Raw genomic sequence first — 23521 nt, forward strand, 5'->3', positions numbered from 1 at the left:
CAGAGGGCTCACTTTGTATTTAGAGTGGGCTCCTTTTCTGTTCATTTACACCCCTGTGCTACTATATCCTCCAAAATTATCTCCTCCCAATGCATTCACGGGACGTTAAGGCTTAGGATACAGCTTTTCCACTTTGAGAAACCCTCTTAAAGATATGCCCACATAGTATTTCCACTATATATAGGCACTTTCTCTTGGGTCAACACAGGCACCCCTCCACTTTATCACATCAGGACTTCCATTACATTCTGTGACTTTTCACATCTTTGCCCTCTCATTCAAAAGGGGCACAAGACCACATCACAAACTTGTGCAACAATCCTGTTGCCCCACTGGTAAGTAACAAATTCTTTAACTTCTGTCATCTTCAGTGCTGATATATATTTATGACCTTAAGCTCATCTGCCCTCCCTCTTGCTCAAAAGGGCGGGGTAAAGAACCAACGTTCTAATTTGATGATGGACACAGTGATTTCTGAAACACGTTCAGAGAATGGAGGAAACAGGCTGGGTCTCTTCTACACCTCTAGGATGTGAATTTACCTCTGAATAAAGAGGCAGAGTCTGAAATCTGATTCCTGAGGCAAGGCAAACAAAGGATGGCATGACTCCCCTCCCAGGGGGTTGAAGGTAAGAAGTGTGTCTAGAGAATTCTTCCTCCCATGCCACATTTTCATAGTTTGGTGGTGTTTCCGGCTGATCTGGCAGAGTCAGTGTCAACCAGCTCATATGAACCGCCTGGATATTCTGGAGTTCCTAATGGAATCGTGCTAATCACTAGCAGGAGCTCAAGCATCAACTTGTTTTAGCACCCGGAATGTGAACAGACACAGCTAAAGAGTAGTCCCCTTTACGCTGCAGCAGTTCAGGATGGTTGGCGTCACTGGCGGGATCCTAAGGATCTTCCCTTTCCAGCTGTTGGTACTCCTGGAGGTGATGTGGTTCCCAGTCACGTTGGCCACCTCCAGCCTCACAGTCTTTGTTTTCCTGTTGGCCAGGTATGTCTGCATCTGGAAGACAGCCACTTTGGGATCAATCAGACGAGAGCAACAATTCTCCACTTCTGTGTAGACTGGAATAGATTCTCCATTGCAGGATCCCTTTCCTTCAGTCTTGGCACTCAGTGAAATTGGACCAGAGGTGAAAAACTAACAGGGAGTGGGGGTGGGAGAATAGGAAGGAGGCTCAAGAGGGAGGGGCTATAGGCAAACATATAGCTGGTTCATGCTGTTGTACAGTAGAAACTGACACAGCACTGTAAAGCAATTATACTCCAATTAAAAATAAATAAAATGGAAAAAATTAATTAATTAAAAAACCCAAGAGCCAACTATTTTCTCCTGAGCTTTCAATACAGGGGTTCTCACACAGTACTGAATAGTTTTGCATATTTCCTGCTGAATGAGACTACCAAAGGTTCAGATGGACGCTGAAAGCTAAATGGAAGTGCATGTTTTCCAGGCTGTAGTAAGCCGACGCCTTCTCCGACTCAGGCACACGGTCAGGTACTCCACCTGTGCAGGCAGCGGGGACTCTTGAGTTTCCAGGCACAGCATGCAACCTTGGCTCCTCAGCATCCAGCTTCCAGCCCCCAGATGCACACTGAAGCCGCACACTGAGCTGCACGCTGAGCCGCACACTGGGGCCCCAGGGCACCGCACAAGTTATGTGTTATCCCCTAATAAATTACTTTATGTTTACATGATTGAGCTATCCCATTTCTGTTCCTAAAAACCATCAAAAGAAATACGACAGTGGCACCAGTCAACATTATATTTACTTATTGCAATCTGTTTAACAATCATAGTGGAATAAATCTAGATTTCCTTAATATGTAAATACTCAAATTTTTCTTTTTGTTTTCAGGATATTTTGAGAATGTTTGTTTTATATGTATTAGTTTTTTTATTTACTTTAACCATCAAGTAAGTAATGGTTAAGTAAGTAATAAAGATACAATTTATTAAATAACAGAGAAATTCCCAAATGCCTGTGATGAATTCTTCCACGATTGCTAAACGGAGAGGTTTTCTTGTAATAGCATCTGTCGCAGAGAGTCCTCCAATGAAGGGTCTCAGCGGAGAGGAGGGGTCCTGGGGGCGAAGGCGGCCGGAGAGACAACCTAGAGTCTTTCTGTCCAGTGCGTGGGGCGTCTGTTGGTGTCTCTCCAGATCAGGAAGAGGGCGATGCTCCGGAAGGGTGTCCGGCGTCAGAGGTCTCGGGTTTCAGACACTGGGTTCCTCAAGTGGCAAAATCCGCCCGGGGAAACTTTGTGGGAGCGCGGCGTCCTCCCGTCCTGAGGGCGTCGGTGACTCCTGGCCGGGAGCGGGTGTGGTGTTCGGAGCCGGAGACCCGCCGCGCGGCCTCTAGGGGCTCTGTGCTCGGGGTCCGTGTTTTGGGCAATGTGGGCGCAGAAGCCTGCAGGGAGGAGAAGGTTCTTCCGGACTGAAGTCCTCCTCGTCCGGAGAGAGTTCGCCCAGCCTAGGATAGCAAGGGAGCTGCCATTCCTTAGGGTTCACTGAGCGCAGGAGCTGCCGCACCTCTGGTTCCTGGGGCTCCTGCGCGGAATCCCAGGCTTCGCGCACACAGCGGGGAAAGTGCTCCATCGCTTCAGCGGGTGAGAAGACAAGTCTTCAGGGACCCCTTCCTTGCGAATTTATAGTGTTCTGGGCTCTTAGGCGTCCAACCAGAGGCTATTGGGGTGGGTGGTTGCAAATTGCTTCAGAAGGTGGGATCTGAGAAGATTGAGGGTAAATTCAGTCATCTTGGATGGAGTTATTAGAATTTAAGTCGATTTTGTTGATTTGAGAGGATTAAAACTTTTGTTGTTTGTTTAAACGAAATAGGGGCTCTGTCAAGAAAAGCTATTTGGGAGGCTACTTTTAGGTTACTATATCCATTAATTCTCAGGGCCTTTTGCCTAGAAACAGAGTATCATTAGATCTTACCGAGATGATCAAAATGTGGCCATCTTTGCATGCAACCACACTGCTGGTCAGACTTTCCCTTTGGTCTTCAATTCTAAGTTAAAACTGCTTCAGACTTTCAGCCAACAAGTAGAAGTGTCAGGGTCAAGATCTACAGATTTAGATGCAGAGTCTTTGGTAGAAGATACTCAGCTAGTTGTCTAACCTCTCTTGTCTTCATAGTCTTACCTGGATGGTAGCTGAAGTTTAACATTTTAAAGGCAAATTTTTTGATTAAATTCATTAACCAAGGCCAGGTAATTACATAGTCCCAGGCAAAATAATAAGTTGCTCCATTACAGTTATTGTGATTTTCATCATCATTCTTAGTGCTATAATCATGGCTATTAAACAAAACATCAGTCAATAGCAAACTCAAAATGTTGTCTCTTTCTGTGTTTAATCGTAGCGGTTTGCTTTTCCCTTCTAGTGTCAGATGTATAGTGAAATTGTATCTCCTTATATCCTTCCTCAGATGTTTCAGACACTGTCTTGGCAAACATGTCAGTGCATCCAAGCCTAGATGTCCTTGGTCAGTCATTTATCTTCAACTTAACAAAGTCAGTTTAATTCAAAGCATTTTAAACAAGCGTGTTTCCACAACCTGCTGTGAGCAAGGAGCTGTGATGGGTACTGCACACTGACTTGTAGAACCTGCGCCTGCTTTGGCAGAGCTGAATTTTAGGGGAAGAACATAGACAAGAGACTGTGAGGACACAGCTGAATCTTCTTCCCTATGGTAGTTGATTCTCTGCCGTGAAAGCAAACTCTAATGTTTAAGATGATCCCCACTAAAGCCAGTGTTGTGCATGAACTGAGGGGGAAAAAAGAAAGAAAAGTAGGAATACAAGTGAGAAAGGAGATAGAGAAAGGAGGGAAGAGAACCAAAACCAAAAATGAGAAATAAAGAAATAAAGAGGATGGAAAATATGGACAACACAAGAGGCAGGGAGTTGGAAGCTCTGGTCAAGGCAGCCAAGAGTGGTAAGTTAAAGGGGTTCATTAGAGCAACTGACTTTGTTCTTGTTGTTACTACGTCTGGTCTGACTTTTGAAACCCCATGGACTGTAGCCCACCAGGTTTTTCCCAGGCAAGGATACTGCAGTGGGTTGCCACTTCCTTCTTAATGCGATCTTCTCAACCCCGAGATGGAACCAAAGTCTCCGGTTGTCCCAGATAGATTCTTTACCACTGAGCCACCTGGGAAGCAACTGACTTGGGGAATCTAATAAGGATATTCAAGGTAGAAAGCTCTGCTGGTCCAGGCTTAAGGGAAGGACAACAACACTGTCCTCTTTGAAGGCTCAGCATGATGCTATTAGGCTCTGGTGGTGAGGAAACTTCCCAGAAAGTTGTTTGAACACAAATGACAGCTACTTCCCCCACAGAGGTTAGCAGCAAGTAGCCTGTGTTGTGGGGCTTCCCAGGTGGCTCAGTGGTAGAGAACCCGCCTACCAATGCAGGAGCCACAAGACACTCCAACTGGATCTCTGGTTCAGGAAGATCCCCTGGAGGAGGAAATGGGAACCCAATCCAGTATTCTTGTCTGGAAAATTCCATGGACTGAGGAGCCCGGCAGGCTACAGTCCATTGGGTCACAAAGAGTCTGACACAACTGAAGCGATTTAGCATGCACACACACACCTTTGAATAAAGAAAGAAAGGTGTCCAAAGCAGTAATGACCGACAAGTCATTAATCCATGCGTATAGCGTGGTTCTTTGGAGGGAAATAATATTTGTTTAATTAATTTGCATTAGTGTGTTTACATTTGTAAAACATAAAAACATTCTTCAATATATATCAATATAGTTACTCATCAGTTGGGAAGGGATAGGGTGTAAGTTATAGTTTCAATTTGTAAAGTACTGTCCTATTTCACTTTAAAATATGTATAACTTTGATACTAAAATGTTTAGAGATAGTTCAACAAGAAATAGAAGGATTCTAATGCCTATTCACATTACCTTTAAAGCTACAACAGGTAGTAGTCACTAAGAACTTATGATAAGCACTGTACTATGTCTTTTTTATTATCCCATTCCTTTAAGTGCTATTATAAATTACATTTTATAAGTAAGAAAATGTAGGGTTACAGAATTGAAGTCATATTTCAGCATGAAGTGCTGATTAGCACATGTTGGGATCTGTACTTTCCATTGGAAAACTACACAGCTCTGTGTGTTACTGTCACGTGGGCATTGCCCGTTCTCCACAAAACTCTTTCTGGGTCCAACCTCTTGGCCCAGATAGATTGATTCAGCATCTAGGAGACCAAAGGTTTGCAACTTCATCTGTCTACCCTCAAGCGTTTTGTTGTCTGGAAGCCAGAGGGGTAGCCTGGGTTACTTACTCCCTGCCCCACAGGGCACAGGAACTTGGGTCTGATCAACCCCCAGAGGCTGAGACTGGGGGAATGCTCCACTGGTACTAGGAGGAGAATTGTGTGGTGAATGATGGTTCCCCATCATCTCTAACTTCAGCCCCCAGGAAGCTGAATACTGTAGATCAGGTGGCTGCGTGAGACCCGGAAAAGCCATGCAAGACCGATGTAGGCACTTGTGGAAGGAACTGCAGCAGAATGTTACATAGGAAAGGCTCTGGAAACTGCCCTCTCTCAGCCTTATGGGTAGCTGTGCCTTCGTGCTTTCCCTTCCCACTTGGCTTAGAAACACCCCCTTCAAGCTCAGTTGCTATAGTCACTCCCTGTCTAGGATTCAAGTACTGCTGTGGTACATTCAGCCTCTGGGTGTCTTTTAAAAATCATGCCTTGCCGGGTCTTCCCTGGTGGCTCAGCAGTAAAGAATCTGCCTGTCAATGCAGGAGACATGGATTCGGTCTCTAATCTGGGAAGATCTTACGTGCTGTGGAACAGCTAAGCCCTGGTGCCACGACTATTGAGTCTGTGCTCTAGAGCCCACGTGCTGCAACTGCTGAAGCTCACAAGCCCTAGAACTCACGCTCTGCAACAAGAGAAGCCACGGCAATGAGAAGCCCGCACGCTGCAACTGAAGAGGAGCCCCCACTCACCACAACTAGAGAAAAGCCAGCGTAGCAATGAAGAAATAGCAGTCAAAAATTAAAACTTTTTAAAAATCATGCCTTCCATTTTATCTCTAAGAGCAGTATAGTTTGGAATTGTGCAGATATGTGCAGACTATTATTTACATTTTTTATCTTGTATTGGCACACACGTCTGTTTTTAACTACAATTTCTGCTTATAGAATTAGTACTCTGGCTCAAGAGTATTCATGTTGAAATGTTTAATGCATATTGTCATACTGGCTTTCCAAAGATCCTTTCAAATTTTTCTCAAAAGCTATGTTGGGGAGTGCTACTTTACCAATATTTGAACAAATGAAAAAGATTAATATAGGCCACCATGGTACTCAAGGTTATATGTCATGGTTTCATTTTGTATTTCCTTAATCTTTTGGAGCCCTGACCTGGGTCTCAGTTCTTCCAGCCAAAGACTCCCCCATCCCAATACCACTTCCAATCCTGACTCCACCCACCCAAATCAATACTGATTCCATCCACCCAAATCGATTCATAAGCCGAGAATAGGGAAGCATGTTTTAATCATTGTGCAAATTGGAATTAATCTAAGAAGTATGACAATTCTGAGTACATCGACGGGAAAGTTCCTTGATAGCATAGATTCCTGAAGAGAGATTTCTTTTTTTCTAATGTATTTTTTAATTGAAGGGTAATTGTTTTACAGAATTTTTTTGTTTTCTGCCAGCTATCAACGTGAGTCAGCCATCGGTATACATATGTCCCCCCTTGGTCTGAACCCCCTCCCATCTCTCTCCCCATCCCACCCCCCTAGATTCTTACAGAGCCCCAGTTTGAGTTCCAGGAGTTATACAGTAAATTCCCATTGGCTATCTATTTTACATATGCTAATGTAAGTTTCCCTGTTACTTTTTCCATAGAGCTCACCCTCTCCTTCCTCCCCCTACCCTGTCAATAAATCTGTTCTCTATGTCTGTTTCTCCATTGCTGCCCTGCAAATAAATTCATCAGTACCATCTTTCTAGATTCCATATATGTATGCGCGTTAGTATAGGAGATTTATCTTTCTCATTCAGACTGACTTCACTCTGAATAATAAGCTCTAGGTTCATCCACCTCATTAGACTAGACTCAAATGCGCTCCTTTGTATGGCTGAAGAGATTTCTAATTGAAAAGGCCGTCAATTATCCAAGAAAGGAAGAACAAAGAAGGAATGTTCTGTCCCACAGATATCTCCAGGCTCGTCCCAGAGAGAGGCGGAGCCCAGGGGAGAAGTCCAGCCCGGCAGATTGGGCCTCCGCTGGGGTGACTCAGGCCCCAGTCCAGGGTGGTGATTGAAGGGGTACTGTGGGCCAGAGAGAAGGCTGCTATTCCTTCCCTTGCCGGGTTCCACCGGGTTTCAAGTCTCAGTTTTCCGCAGCCTCGAGGTGTGTGGGGTGGGGTGGAGGCCTCCTGGCCTCCTGGAGGCGATCTGGCCGCGGGTCTGGCAGCCTCCGCAGCTGCTGGCTGTTCAGACCCTCCTGGGCCCGGCGCTGTGTGGCTTGGGCCTCTTCTTGACGGGACTGTCGCTCCATCCCGGACAAGCAGCCGGCTCCTGGCCTTGCGAGTCTCGCCAGCGTTTCTGGCCGCTCTCGACGCGGGGACCGTCCGCGTGTCCGGGACAAGCGTGGCGCGACAGCCCACAGGCGCAGTAGTGCGCGTCCCCGCAGAACTCGGGGCTTAGGCAGGAGGGGCGGCTCAGCGCCGGGAAGTTATCCAGAGCCCAGGCCCAGGCCTGTTCTCGGTTCAGGCCCGGAGGCAAGGCGGGCTCGGGATGTGCCCTCCTCCAAGACTGCGCTTCCATGGCTTCAGCCTCCTCACCAGGCCGAGAGTGCAACGGGTCTAGCACAGAGGCGAATGATTCTGCTAGGTGCGGAGTGTGCCTTTTATAGTGCCTGCCCGACAAGGTTTTGGGAAACCCGGGAGTTGATAGGTGGGATCCACACTCATTTGCCTTGCAAATTACCTCGGGGTCCCTGGGGACTGAGGAGATAACCACATCTTTCTGGGAGGGGCATGGAAGCTCTGAGTGGTTTATGGTGATTGGATTAAAGGAGGGGAGGGGAGAAGATGAGGGTCCCTGGCAGTTTCCATTCACTGGAAGAAGCCTCTTTGCTTGGAAGGCACAACTGGTCAAATCACACTTCAGGTTCTCTCCTTTGAGCAGATGAGAGAGGATGGCCTGGTGTTGGAGACGAGGCTCAGCCAGGTTCCCCCTTTGCAAAACCCACAGCTTACAGCTGGTTCATGCTGGAGCTGGGCTGAGATTCCAGGTCCTCTTGCTTTCACATCAGAAAGGGAAAAGAGGAACGGAGTGATCATGTAGGGGTGGGGAAAAGGAGAGTCCCACGCCTCCTTAGAATTGTAATATTCCTATTTTTTTCTACAGTAGATGATCTGAATCAAAAGAAGACTTCATATATACTATGGTTTTCATACCTAGTTCACAAATGCATAGAGTTAATGCCACGTTTTCAAGACGTCTTTCTTTCGTTCTTTTTTGTTATTTGCAAAACTCTTATCCTTTCTTATGAATTTATGTTCATTCTATTATTCGGGGCTCCTCTTTCTCTCTGCTCTCCCTACGTCTACTGCAGTTCTTCCTATTAAAGAACTATTTTATTTTCTACATGTGGTTTTGTATCAGACTTGTAATATGTGACATAGTTTTGTGAACGCGTGTCTTCAATTCATGTAAGGTTATCATTTTAAAGCATCTACTTCTGCTTCATTGACCATGAAAGCCTTTGACTTTGGATCGTAACACACTCTGGAAAATTCTTAGAGATGGGACTACTAGACCACCTTACCTGTCTCCTGAGAAACCTGTATGCAGGTCAAGAAGAAACAGAACCAGACGTGGAACAACAGACTGGTTTAAAATTGGGAAAGGAGTACGTCAAGGCTATATGTTGTCACCCTGCATATTTAACTTGTATGCAGAGTACATCATGCAAAATGCCAGGCTGGAGAAAGCTCAAGGTGGAATCAAGCTTGCCTGGGAGAAATATCAATAACCTCAGATATGCAGATGACACCATCCTAGCAGCAAAAAGCAAAAAAGAAACTAAAGAGCCTCTTGATGGAGGTCAAAGAGGAGAGTGAAAAAGCTGGCTTAAAACTCAACATTCAAAAAACTAAGATCATGGCATCTGGTCCCAACACTTCATGGCACATAGATGGGGAAACAATGGAAACTGTGACAGACTTTATTTTCTGGGGCTCCACAAGCACTGCAGATGGTGACTGCAGCCATGAAATTAAAAGACGCTTGCTCCTTGGAAGAAAAGCTATGACAAACCTAGACAACATATTAAAAAGCAGAGACATTACTTTGTTGACAAAGGTCCGTTTAGTCAAAGCGATGATTCTTCCAGCTGTCCTGTGGAATGTAAAGACCCTGACACCAGAGGGCTCACTTTGTATTTAGAGTGGGCTCCTTTTCTGTTCATTTACACCCCTGTGCTACTATATCCTCCAAAATTATCTCCTCCCAATGCATTCACGGGACGTTAAGGCTTAGGATACAGCTTTTCCACTTTGAGAAACCCTCTTAAAGATATGCCCACATAGTATTTCCACTATATATAGGCACTTTCTCTTGGGTCAACACAGGCACCCCTCCACTTTATCACATCAGGACTTCCATTACATTCTGTGACTTTTCACATCTTTGCCCTCTCATTCAAAAGGGGCACAAGACCACATCACAAACTTGTGCAACAATCCTGTTGCCCCACTGGTAAGTAACAAATTCTTTAACTTCTGTCATCTTCAGTGCTGATATATATTTATGACCTTAAGCTCATCTGCCCTCCCTCTTGCTCAAAAGGGCGGGGTAAAGAACCAACGTTCTAATTTGATGATGGACACAGTGATTTCTGAAACACGTTCAGAGAATGGAGGAAACAGGCTGGGTCTCTTCTACACCTCTAGGATGTGAATTTACCTCTGAATAAAGAGGCAGAGTCTGAAATCTGATTCCTGAGGCAAGGCAAACAAAGGATGGCATGACTCCCCCTCCCAGGGGGTTGAAGGTAAGAAGTGTGTCTAGAGAATTCTTCCTCCCATGCCACATTTTCATAGTTTGGTGGTGTTTCCGGCTGATCTGGCAGAGTCAGTGTCAACCAGCTCATATGAACCGCCTGGATATTCTGGAGTTCCTAATGGAATCGTGCTAATCACTAGCAGGAGCTCAAGCATCAACTTGTTTTAGCACCCGGAATGTGAACAGACACAGCTAAAGAGTAGTCCCCTTTACGCTGCAGCAGTTCAGGATGGTTGGCGTCACTGGCGGGATCCTAAGGATCTTCCCTTTCCAGCTGTTGGTACTCCTGGAGGTGATGTGGTTCCCAGTCACGTTGGCCACCTCCAGCCTCACAGTCTTTGTTTTCCTGTTGGCCAGGTATGTCTGCATCTGGAAGACAGCCACTTTGGGATCAATCAGACGAGAGCAACAATTCTCCACTTCTGTGTAGACTGGAATAGATTCTCCATTGCAGGATCCCTTTCCTTCAGTCTTGGCACTCAGTGAAATTGGACCAGAGGTGAAAAACTAACAGGGAGTGGGGGGTGGGAGAATAGGAAGGAGGCTCAAGAGGGAGGGGCTATAGGCAAACATATAGCTGGTTCATGCTGTTGTACAGTAGAAACTGACACAGCACTGTAAAGCAATTATACTCCAATTAAAAATAAATAAAATGGAAAAAATTAATTAATTAAAAAACCCAAGAGCCAACTATTTTCTCCTGAGCTTTCAATACAGGGGTTCTCACACAGTACTGAATAGTTTTGCATATTTCCTGCTGAATGAGACTACCAAAGGTTCAGATGGACGCTGAAAGCTAAATGGAAGTGCATGTTTTCCAGGCTGTAGTAAGCCGACGCCTTCTCCGACTCAGGCACACGGTCAGGTACTCCACCTGTGCAGGCAGCGGGGACTCTTGAGTTTCCAGGCACAGCATGCAACCTTGGCTCCTCAGCATCCAGCTTCCAGCCCCCAGATGCACACTGAAGCCGCACACTGAGCTGCACGCTGAGCCGCACACTGGGGCCCCAGGGCACCGCACAAGTTATGTGTTATCCCCTAATAAATTACTTTATGTTTACATGATTGAGCTATCCCATTTCTGTTCCTAAAAACCATCAAAAGAAATACGACAGTGGCACCAGTCAACATTATATTTACTTATTGCAATCTGTTTAACAATCATAGTGGAATAAATCTAGATTTCCTTAATATGTAAATACTCAAATTTTTCTTTTTGTTTTCAGGATATTTTGAGAATGTTTGTTTTATATGTATTAGTTTTTTTATTTACTTTAACCATCAAGTAAGTAATGGTTAAGTAAGTAATAAAGATACAATTTATTAAATAACAGAGAAATTCCCAAATGCCTGTGATGAATTCTTCCACGATTGCTAAACGGAGAGGTTTTCTTGTAATAGCATCTGTCGCAGAGAGTCCTCCAATGAAGGGTCTCAGCGGAGAGGAGGGGTCCTGGGGGCGAAGGCGGCCGGAGAGACAACCTAGAGTCTTTCTGTCCAGTGCGTGGGGCGTCTGTTGGTGTCTCTCCAGATCAGGAAGAGGGCGATGCTCCGGAAGGGTGTCCGGCGTCAGAGGTCTCGGGTTTCAGACACTGGGTTCCTCAAGTGGCAAAATCCGCCCGGGGAAACTTTGTGGGAGCGCGGCGTCCTCCCGTCCTGAGGGCGTCGGTGACTCCTGGCCGGGAGCGGGTGTGGTGTTCGGAGCCGGAGACCCGCCGCGCGGCCTCTAGGGGCTCTGTGCTCGGGGTCCGTGTTTTGGGCAATGTGGGCGCAGAAGCCTGCAGGGAGGAGAAGGTTCTTCCGGACTGAAGTCCTCCTCGTCCGGAGAGAGTTCGCCCAGCCTAGGATAGCAAGGGAGCTGCCATTCCTTAGGGTTCACTGAGCGCAGGAGCTGCCGCACCTCTGGTTCCTGGGGCTCCTGCGCGGAATCCCAGGCTTCGCGCACACAGCGGGGAAAGTGCTCCATCGCTTCAGCGGGTGAGAAGACAAGTCTTCAGGGACCCCTTCCTTGCGAATTTATAGTGTTCTGGGCTCTTAGGCGTCCAACCAGAGGCTATTGGGGTGGGTGGTTGCAAATTGCTTCAGAAGGTGGGATCTGAGAAGATTGAGGGTAAATTCAGTCATCTTGGATGGAGTTATTAGAATTTAAGTCGATTTTGTTGATTTGAGAGGATTAAAACTTTTGTTGTTTGTTTAAACGAAATAGGGGCTCTGTCAAGAAAAGCTATTTGGGAGGCTACTTTTAGGTTACTATATCCATTAATTCTCAGGGCCTTTTGCCTAGAAACAGAGTATCATTAGATCTTACCGAGATGATCAAAATGTGGCCATCTTTGCATGCAACCACACTGCTGGTCAGACTTTCCCTTTGGTCTTCAATTCTAAGTTAAAACTGCTTCAGACTTTCAGCCAACAAGTAGAAGTGTCAGGGTCAAGATCTACAGATTTAGATGCAGAGTCTTTGGTAGAAGATACTCAGCTAGTTGTCTAACCTCTCTTGTCTTCATAGTCTTACCTGGATGGTAGCTGAAGTTTAACATTTTAAAGGCAAATTTTTTGATTAAATTCATTAACCAAGGCCAGGTAATTACATAGTCCCAGGCAAAATAATAAGTTGCTCCATTACAGTTATTGTGATTTTCATCATCATTCTTAGTGCTATAATCATGGCTATTAAACAAAACATCAGTCAATAGCAAACTCAAAATGTTGTCTCTTTCTGTGTTTAATCGTAGCGGTTTGCTTTTCCCTTCTAGTGTCAGATGTATAGTGAAATTGTATCTCCTTATATCCTTCCTCAGATGTTTCAGACACTGTCTTGGCAAACATGTCAGTGCATCCAAGCCTAGATGTCCTTGGTCAGTCATTTATCTTCAACTTAACAAAGTCAGTTTAATTCAAAGCATTTTAAACAAGCGTGTTTCCACAACCTGCTGTGAGCAAGGAGCTGTGATGGGTACTGCACACTGACTTGTAGAACCTGCGCCTGCTTTGGCAGAGCTGAATTTTAGGGGAAGAACATAGACAAGAGACTGTGAGGACACAGCTGAATCTTCTTCCCTATGGTAGTTGATTCTCTGCCGTGAAAGCAAACTCTAATGTTTAAGATGATTCCCCACTAAAGCCAGTGTTGTGCATGAACTGAGGGGGGAAAAAAGAAAGAAAAGTAGGAATACAAGTGAGAAAGGAGATAGAGAAAGGAGGGAAGAGAACCAAAACCAAAAATGAGAAATAAAGAAATAAAGAGGATGGAAAATATGGACAACACAAGAGGCAGGGAGTTGGAAGCTCTGGTCAAGGCAGCCAAGAGTGGTAAGTTAAAGGGGTTCATTAGAGCAACTGACTTTGTTCTTGTTGTTACTACGTCTGGTCTGACTTTTTGAAACCCCATGGACTGTAGCCCACCAGGTTTTTCCCAGGCAAGGATACTGCAGTGGGTTGCCACTTCCTTCTTAATGCGATCTTCTCAACCCCGAGATGGAACCAAAGTCTCCGGTTGTCCCAGATAGATTCTTTACCACTGAGCCACCTGGGAAGCAACTGACTTGGGGAATCTAATAAGGATATTCAAGGTAGAAAGCTCTGCTGGTCCAGGCTTAAGGGAAGGACAACAACACTGTCCTCTTTGAAGGCTCAGCATGATGCTATTAGGCTCTGGTGGTGAGGAAACTTCCCAGAAAGTTGTTTGAACACAAATGACAGCTACTTCCCCCACAGAGGTTAGCAGCAAGTAGCCTGTGTTGTGGGGCTTCCCAGGTGGCTCAGTGGTAGAGAACCCGCCTACCAATGCAGGAGCCACAAGACACTCCAACTGGATCTCTGGTTCAGGAAGATCCCCTGGAGGAGGAAATGGGAACCCAATCCAGTATTCTTGTCTGGAAAATTCCATGGACTGAGGAGCCCGGCAGGCTACAGTCCATTGGGTCACAAAGAGTCTGACACAACTGAAGCGATTTAGCATGCACACACACACCTTTGAATAAAGAAAGAAAGGTGTCCAAAGCAGTAATGACCGACAAGTCATTAATCCATGCGTATAGCGTGGTTCTTTGGAGGGAAATAATATTTGTTTAATTAATTTGCATTAGTGTGTTTACATTTGTAAAACATAAAAACATTCTTCAATATATATCAATATAGTTACTCATCAGTTGGGAAGGGATAGGGTGTAAGTTATAGTTTCAATTTGTAAAGTACTGTCCTATTTCACTTTAAAATATGTATAACTTTGATACTAAAATGTTTAGAGATAGTTCAACAAGAAATAGAAGGATTCTAATGCCTATTCACATTACCTTTAAAGCTACAACAGGTAGTAGTCACTAAGAACTTATGATAAGCACTGTACTATGTCTTTTTTATTATCCCATTCCTTTAAGTGCTATTATAAATTACATTTTATAAGTAAGAAAATGTAGGGTTACAGAATTGAAGTCATATTTCAGCATGAAGTGCTGATTAGCACATGTTGGGATCTGTACTTTCCATTGGAAAACTACACAGCTCTGTGTGTTACTGTCACGTGGGCATTGCCCGTTCTCCACAAAACTCTTTCTGGGTCCAACCTCTTGGCCCAGATAGATTGATTCAGCATCTAGGAGACCAAAGGTTTGCAACTTCATCTGTCTACCCTCAAGCGTTTTGTTGTCTGGAAGCCAGAGGGGTAGCCTGGGTTACTTACTCCCTGCCCCACAGGGCACAGGAACTTGGGTCTGATCAACCCCCAGAGGCTGAGACTGGGGGAATGCTCCACTGGTACTAGGAGGAGAATTGTGTGGTGAATGATGGTTCCCCATCATCTCTAACTTCAGCCCCCAGGAAGCTGAATACTGTAGATCAGGTGGCTGCGTGAGACCCGGAAAAGCCATGCAAGACCGATGTAGGCACTTGTGGAAGGAACTGCAGCAGAATGTTACATAGGAAAGGCTCTGGAAACTGCCCTCTCTCAGCCTTATGGGTAGCTGTGCCTTCGTGCTTTCCCTTCCCACTTGGCTTAGAAACACCCCCTTCAAGCTCAGTTGCTATAGTCACTCCCTGTCTAGGATTCAAGTACTGCTGTGGTACATTCAGCCTCTGGGTGTCTTTTAAAAATCATGCCTTGCCGGGTCTTCCCTGGTGGCTCAGCAGTAAAGAATCTGCCTGTCAATGCAGGAGACATGGATTCGGTCTCTAATCTGGGAAGATCTTACGTGCTGTGGAACAGCTAAGCCCTGGTGCCACGACTATTGAGTCTGTGCTCTAGAGCCCACGTGCTGCAACTGCTGAAGCTCACAAGCCCTAGAACTCACGCTCTGCAACAAGAGAAGCCACGGCAATGAGAAGCCCGCACGCTGCAACTGAAGAGGAGCCCCCACTCACCACAACTAGAGAAAAGCCAGCGTAGCAATGAAGAAATAGCAGTCAAAAATTAAAACTTTTTAAAAATCATGCCTTCCATTTTATCTCTAAGAGCAGTATAGTTTGGAATTGTGCAGATATGTGCAGACTATTATTTACATTTTTTATCTTGTATTGGCACACACGTCTGTTTTTAACTACAATTTCTGCTTATAGAATTAGTACTCTGGCTCAAGAGTATTCATGTTGAAATGTTTAATGCATATTGTCATACTGGCTTTCCAAAGATCCTTTCAAATTTTTCTCAAAAGCTATGTTGGGGAGTGCTACTTTACCAATATTTGAACAAATGAAAAAGATTAATATAGGCCACCATGGTACTCAAGGTTATATGTCATGGTTTCATTTTGTATTTCCTTAATCTTTTGGAGCCCTGACCTGGGTCTCAGTTCTTCCAGCCAAAGACTCCCCCATCCCAATACCACTTCCAATCCTGACTCCACCCACCCAAATCAATACTGATTCCATCCACCCAAATCGATTCATAAGCCGAGAATAGGGAAGCATGTTTTAATCATTGTGCAAATTGGAATTAATCTAAGAAGTATGACAATTCTGAGTACATCGACGGGAAAGTTCCTTGATAGCATAGATTCCTGAAGAGAGATTTCTTTTTTTCTAATGTATTTTTTAATTGAAGGGTAATTGTTTTACAGAATTTTTTTGTTTTCTGCCAGCTATCAACGTGAGTCAGCCATCGGTATACATATGTCCCCCCTTGGTCTGAACCCCCCTCCCATCTCTCTCCCCATCCCACCCCCCTAGATTCTTACAGAGCCCCAGTTTGAGTTCCAGGAGTTATACAGTAAATTCCCATTGGCTATCTATTTTACATATGCTAATGTAAGTTTCCCTGTTACTTTTTCCATAGAGCTCACCCTCTCCTTCCTCCCCCTACCCTGTCAATAAATCTGTTCTCTATGTCTGTTTCTCCATTGCTGCCCTGCAAATAAATTCATCAGTACCATCTTTCTAGATTCCATATATGTATGCGCGTTAGTATAGGAGATTTATCTTTCTCATTCAGACTGACTTCACTCTGAATAATAAGCTCTAGGTTCATCCACCTCATTAGACTAGACTCAAATGCGCTCCTTTGTATGGCTGAAGAGATTTCTAATTGAAAAGGCCGTCAATTATCCAAGAAAGGAAGAACAAAGAAGGAATGTTCTGTCCCACAGATATCTCCAGGCTCGTCCCAGAGAGAGGCGGAGCCCAGGGGAGAAGTCCAGCCCGGCAGATTGGGCCTCCGCTGGGGTGACTCAGGCCCCAGTCCAGGGTGGTGATTGAAGGGGTACTGTGGGCCAGAGAGAAGGCTGCTATTCCTTCCCTTGCCGGGTTCCACCGGGTTTCAAGTCTCAGTTTTCCGCAGCCTCGAGGTGTGTGGGGTGGGGTGGAGGCCTCCTGGCCTCCTGGAGGCGATCTGGCCGCGGGTCTGGCAGCCTCCGCAGCTGCTGGCTGTTCAGACCCTCCTGGGCCCGGCGCTGTGTGGCTTGGGCCTCTTCTTGACGGGACTGTCGCTCCATCCCGGACAAGCAGCCGGCTCCTGGCCTTGCGAGTCTCGCCAGCGTTTCTGGCCGCTCTCGACGCGGGGACCGTCCGCGTGTCCGGGACAAGCGTGGCGCGACAGCCCACAGGCGCAGTAGTGCGCGTCCCCGCAGAACTCGGGGCTTAGGCAGGAGGGGCGGCTCAGCGCCGGGAAGTTATCCAGAGCCCAGGCCCAGGCCTGTTCTCGGTTCAGGCCCGGAGGCAAGGCGGGCTCGGGATGTGCCCTCCTCCAAGACTGCGCTTCCATGGCTTCAGCCTCCTCACCAGGCCGAGAGTGCAACGGGTCTAGCACAGAGGCGAATGATTCTGCTAGGTGCGGAGTGTGCCTTTTATAGTGCCTGCCCGACAAGGTTTTGGGAAACCCGGGAGTTGATAGGTGGGATCCACACTCATTTGCCTTGCAAATTACCTCGGGGTCCCTGGGGACTGAGGAGATAACCACATCTTTCTGGGAGGGGCATGGAAGCTCTGAGTGGTTTATGGTGATTGGATTAAAGGAGGGGAGGGGAGAAGATGAGGGTCCCTGGCAGTTTCCATTCACTGGAAGAAGCCTCTTTGCTTGGAAGGCACAACTGGTCAAATCACACTTCAGGTTCTCTCCTTTGAGCAGATGAGAGAGGATGGCCTGGTGTTGGAGACGAGGCTCAGCCAGGTTCCCCTTTGCAAAACCCACAGCTTACAGCTGGTTCATGCTGGAGCTGGGCTGAGATTCCAGGTCCTCTTGCTTTCACATCAGAAAGGGAAAAGAGGAACGGAGTGATCATGTAGGGGTGGGGAAAAGGAGAGTCCCACGCCTCCTTAGAATTGTAATATTCCTATTTTTTTCTACAGTAGATGATCTGAATCAAAAGAAGACTTCATATATACTATGGTTTTCATACCTAGTTCACAAATGCATAGAGTTAATGCCACGTTTTCAAGACGTCTTTCTTTCGTTCTTTTTTGTTATTTGCAAAACTCTTATCCTTTCTTATGAATTTATGTTCATTCTATTATTCGGGGCTCCTCTTTCTCTCTGCTCTCCCTACGTCTACTGCAGTTCTTCCTATTAAAGAACTATTTTATTTTCTACATGTGGTTTTGTATCAGACTTGTAATATGTGACATAGTTTTGTGAACGCGTGTCTTCAATTCATGTAAGGTTATCATTTTAAAGCATCTACTTCTGCTTCATTGACCATGAAAGCCTTTGACTTTGGATCGTAACACACTCTGGAAAATTCTTAGAGATGGGACTACTAGACCACCTTACCTGTCTCCTGAGAAACCTGTATGCAGGTCAAGAAGAAACAGAACCAGACGTGGAACAACAGACTGGTTTAAAATTGGGAAAGGAGTACGTCAAGGCTATATGTTGTCACCCTGCATATTTAACTTGTATGCAGAGTACATCATGCAAAATGCCAGGCTGGAGAAAGCTCAAGGTGGAATCAAGCTTGCCTGGGAGAAATATCAATAACCTCAGATATGCAGATGACACCATCCTAGCAGCAAAAAGCAAAAAAGAAACTAAAGAGCCTCTTGATGGAGGTCAAAGAGGAGAGTGAAAAAGCTGGCTTAAAACTCAACATTCAAAAAACTAAGATCATGGCATCTGGTCCCAACACTTCATGGCACATAGATGGGGAAACAATGGAAACTGTGACAGACTTTATTTTCTGGGGCTCCACAAGCACTGCAGATGGTGACTGCAGCCATGAAATTAAAAGACGCTTGCTCCTTGGAAGAAAAGCTATGACAAACCTAGACAACATATTAAAAAGCAGAGACATTACTTTGTTGACAAAGGTCCGTTTAGTCAAAGCGATGATTCTTCCAGCTGTCCTGTGGAATGTAAAGACCCTGACACCAGAGGGCTCACTTTGTATTTAGAGTGGGCTCCTTTTCTGTTCATTTACACCCCTGTGCTACTATATCCTCCAAAATTATCTCCTCCCAATGCATTCACGGGACGTTAAGGCTTAGGATACAGCTTTTCCACTTTGAGAAACCCTCTTAAAGATATGCCCACATAGTATTTCCACTATATATAGGCACTTTCTCTTGGGTCAACACAGGCACCCCTCCACTTTATCACATCAGGACTTCCATTACATTCTGTGACTTTTCACATCTTTGCCCTCTCATTCAAAAGGGGCACAAGACCACATCACAAACTTGTGCAACAATCCTGTTGCCCCACTGGTAAGTAACAAATTCTTTAACTTCTGTCATCTTCAGTGCTGATATATATTTATGACCTTAAGCTCATCTGCCCTCCCTCTTGCTCAAAAGGGCGGGGTAAAGAACCAACGTTCTAATTTGATGATGGACACAGTGATTTCTGAAACACGTTCAGAGAATGGAGGAAACAGGCTGGGTCTCTTCTACACCTCTAGGATGTGAATTTACCTCTGAATAAAGAGGCAGAGTCTGAAATCTGATTCCTGAGGCAAGGCAAACAAAGGATGGCATGACTCCCCCTCCCAGGGGGTTGAAGGTAAGAAGTGTGTCTAGAGAATTCTTCCTCCCATGCCACATTTTCATAGTTTGGTGGTGTTTCCGGCTGATCTGGCAGAGTCAGTGTCAACCAGCTCATATGAACCGCCTGGATATTCTGGAGTTCCTAATGGAATCGTGCTAATCACTAGCAGGAGCTCAAGCATCAACTTGTTTTAGCACCCGGAATGTGAACAGACACAGCTAAAGAGTAGTCCCCTTTACGCTGCAGCAGTTCAGGATGGTTGGCGTCACTGGCGGGATCCTAAGGATCTTCCCTTTCCAGCTGTTGGTACTCCTGGAGGTGATGTGGTTCCCAGTCACGTTGGCCACCTCCAGCCTCACAGTCTTTGTTTTCCTGTTGGCCAGGTATGTCTGCATCTGGAAGACAGCCACTTTGGGATCAATCAGACGAGAGCAACAATTCTCCACTTCTGTGTAGACTGGAATAGATTCTCCATTGCAGGATCCCTTTCCTTCAGTCTTGGCACTCAGTGAAATTGGACCAGAGGTGAAAAACTAACAGGGAGTGGGGGGTGGGAGAATAGGAAGGAGGCTCAAGAGGGAGGGGCTATAGGCAAACATATAGCTGGTTCATGCTGTTGTACAGTAGAAACTGACACAGCACTGTAAAGCAATTATACTCCAATTAAAAATAAATAAAATGGAAAAAATTAATTAATTAAAAAACCCAAGAGCCAACTATTTTCTCCTGAGCTTTCAATACAGGGGTTCTCACACAGTACTGAATAGTTTTGCATATTTCCTGCTGAATGAGACTACCAAAGGTTCAGATGGACGCTGAAAGCTAAATGGAAGTGCATGTTTTCCAGGCTGTAGTAAGCCGACGCCTTCTCCGACTCAGGCACACGGTCAGGTACTCCACCTGTGCAGGCAGCGGGGACTCTTGAGTTTCCAGGCACAGCATGCAACCTTGGCTCCTCAGCATCCAGCTTCCAGCCCCCAGATGCACACTGAAGCCGCACACTGAGCTGCACGCTGAGCCGCACACTGGGGCCCCAGGGCACCGCACAAGTTATGTGTTATCCCCTAATAAATTACTTTATGTTTACATGATTGAGCTATCCCATTTCTGTTCCTAAAAACCATCAAAAGAAATACGACAGTGGCACCAGTCAACATTATATTTACTTATTGCAATCTGTTTAACAATCATAGTGGAATAAATCTAGATTTCCTTAATATGTAAATACTCAAATTTTTCTTTTTGTTTTCAGGATATTTTGAGAATGTTTGTTTTATATGTATTAGTTTTTTTATTTACTTTAACCATCAAGTAAGTAATGGTTAAGTAAGTAATAAAGATACAATTTATTAAATAACAGAGAAATTCCCAAATGCCTGTGATGAATTCTTCCACGATTGCTAAACGGAGAGGTTTTCTTGTAATAGCATCTGTCGCAGAGAGTCCTCCAATGAAGGGTCTCAGCGGAGAGGAGGGGTCCTGGGGGCGAAGGCGGCCGGAGAGACAACCTAGAGTCTTTCTGTCCAGTGCGTGGGGCGTCTGTTGGTGTCTCTCCAGATCAGGAAGAGGGCGATGCTCCGGAAGGGTGTCCGGCGTCAGAGGTCTCGGGTTTCAGACACTGGGTTCCTCAAGTGGCAAAATCCGCCCGGGGAAACTTTGTGGGAGCGCGGCGTCCTCCCGTCCTGAGGGCGTCGGTGACTCCTGGCCGGGAGCGGGTGTGGTGTTCGGAGCCGGAGACCCGCCGCGCGGCCTCTAGGGGCTCTGTGCTCGGGGTCCGTGTTTTGGGCAATGTGGGCGCAGAAGCCTGCAGGGAGGAGAAGGTTCTTCCGGACTGAAGTCCTCCTCGTCCGGAGAGAGTTCGCCCAGCCTAGGATAGCAAGGGAGCTGCCATTCCTTAGGGTTCACTGAGCGCAGGAGCTGCCGCACCTCTGGTTCCTGGGGCTCCTGCGCGGAATCCCAGGCTTCGCGCACACAGCGGGGAAAGTGCTCCATCGCTTCAGCGGGTGAGAAGACAAGTCTTCAGGGACCCCTTCCTTGCGAATTTATAGTGTTCTGGGCTCTTAGGCGTCCAACCAGAGGCTATTGGGGTGGGTGGTTGCAAATTGCTTCAGAAGGTGGGATCTGAGAAGATTGAGGGTAAATTCAGTCATCTTGGATGGAGTTATTAGAATTTAAGTCGATTTTGTTGATTTGAGAGGATTAAAACTTTTGTTGTTTGTTTAAACGAAATAGGGGCTCTGTCAAGAAAAGCTATTTGGGAGGCTACTTTTAGGTTACTATATCCATTAATTCTCAGGGCCTTTTGCCTAGAAACAGAGTATCATTAGATCTTACCGAGATGATCAAAATGTGGCCATCTTTGCATGCAACCACACTGCTGGTCAGACTTTCCCTTTGGTCTTCAATTCTAAGTTAAAACTGCTTCAGACTTTCAGCCAACAAGTAGAAGTGTCAGGGTCAAGATCTACAGATTTAGATGCAGAGTCTTTGGTAGAAGATACTCAGCTAGTTGTCTAACCTCTCTTGTCTTCATAGTCTTACCTGGATGGTAGCTGAAGTTTAACATTTTAAAGGCAAATTTTTTGATTAAATTCATTAACCAAGGCCAGGTAATTACATAGTCCCAGGCAAAATAATAAGTTGCTCCATTACAGTTATTGTGATTTTCATCATCATTCTTAGTGCTATAATCATGGCTATTAAACAAAACATCAGTCAATAGCAAACTCAAAATGTTGTCTCTTTCTGTGTTTAATCGTAGCGGTTTGCTTTTCCCTTCTAGTGTCAGATGTATAGTGAAATTGTATCTCCTTATATCCTTCCTCAGATGTTTCAGACACTGTCTTGGCAAACATGTCAGTGCATCCAAGCCTAGATGTCCTTGGTCAGTCATTTATCTTCAACTTAACAAAGTCAGTTTAATTCAAAGCATTTTAAACAAGCGTGTTTCCACAACCTGCTGTGAGCAAGGAGCTGTGATGGGTACTGCACACTGACTTGTAGAACCTGCGCCTGCTTTGGCAGAGCTGAATTTTAGGGGAAGAACATAGACAAGAGACTGTGAGGACACAGCTGAATCTTCTTCCCTATGGTAGTTGATTCTCTGCCGTGAAAGCAAACTCTAATGTTTAAGATGATTCCCCACTAAAGCCAGTGTTGTGCATGAACTGAGGGGGGAAAAAAGAAAGAAAAGTAGGAATACAAGTGAGAAAGGAGATAGAGAAAGGAGGGAAGAGAACCAAAACCAAAAATGAGAAATAAAGAAATAAAGAGGATGGAAAATATGGACAACACAAGAGGCAGGGAGTTGGAAGCTCTGGTCAAGGCAGCCAAGAGTGGTAAGTTAAAGGGGTTCATTAGAGCAACTGACTTTGTTCTTGTTGTTACTACGTCTGGTCTGACTTTTTGAAACCCCATGGACTGTAGCCCACCAGGTTTTTCCCAGGCAAGGATACTGCAGTGGGTTGCCACTTCCTTCTTAATGCGATCTTCTCAACCCCGAGATGGAACCAAAGTCTCCGGTTGTCCCAGATAGATTCTTTACCACTGAGCCACCTGGGAAGCAACTGACTTGGGGAATCTAATAAGGATATTCAAGGTAGAAAGCTCTGCTGGTCCAGGCTTAAGGGAAGGACAACAACACTGTCCTCTTTGAAGGCTCAGCATGATGCTATTAGGCTCTGGTGGTGAGGAAACTTCCCAGAAAGTTGTTTGAACACAAATGACAGCTACTTCCCCCACAGAGGTTAGCAGCAAGTAGCCTGTGTTGTGGGGCTTCCCAGGTGGCTCAGTGGTAGAGAACCCGCCTACCAATGCAGGAGCCACAAGACACTCCAACTGGATCTCTGGTTCAGGAAGATCCCCTGGAGGAGGAAATGGGAACCCAATCCAGTATTCTTGTCTGGAAAATTCCATGGACTGAGGAGCCCGGCAGGCTACAGTCCATTGGGTCACAAAGAGTCTGACACAACTGAAGCGATTTAGCATGCACACACACACCTTTGAATAAAGAAAGAAAGGTGTCCAAAGCAGTAATGACCG

At 45.6% G+C, this 23521-nt stretch overlaps 3 pseudogenes; all 3 read right to left on the minus strand.

Moving 5' to 3' along the window:
- Nucleotides 1-485: 485 nt before the first annotated feature.
- On the minus strand, nucleotides 486-2605 carry LOC133233333 (arrestin domain-containing protein 4-like; annotated as a pseudogene).
- A 7310-nt stretch (nucleotides 2606-9915) lies between these two features.
- LOC133233334 (arrestin domain-containing protein 4-like) lies at nucleotides 9916-12037 on the minus strand (annotated as a pseudogene).
- Nucleotides 12038-19350: 7313 nt separating this feature from the next.
- Nucleotides 19351-21472, minus strand: LOC133233335 (arrestin domain-containing protein 4-like; annotated as a pseudogene).
- Nucleotides 21473-23521: the final 2049 nt, after the last annotated feature.

Source organism: Bos javanicus, chromosome 20 (assembly GCF_032452875.1).
Source record: "Bos javanicus breed banteng chromosome 20, ARS-OSU_banteng_1.0, whole genome shotgun sequence".
In the NCBI taxonomy this organism is placed as follows: domain Eukaryota; kingdom Metazoa; phylum Chordata; class Mammalia; order Artiodactyla; family Bovidae; genus Bos; species Bos javanicus.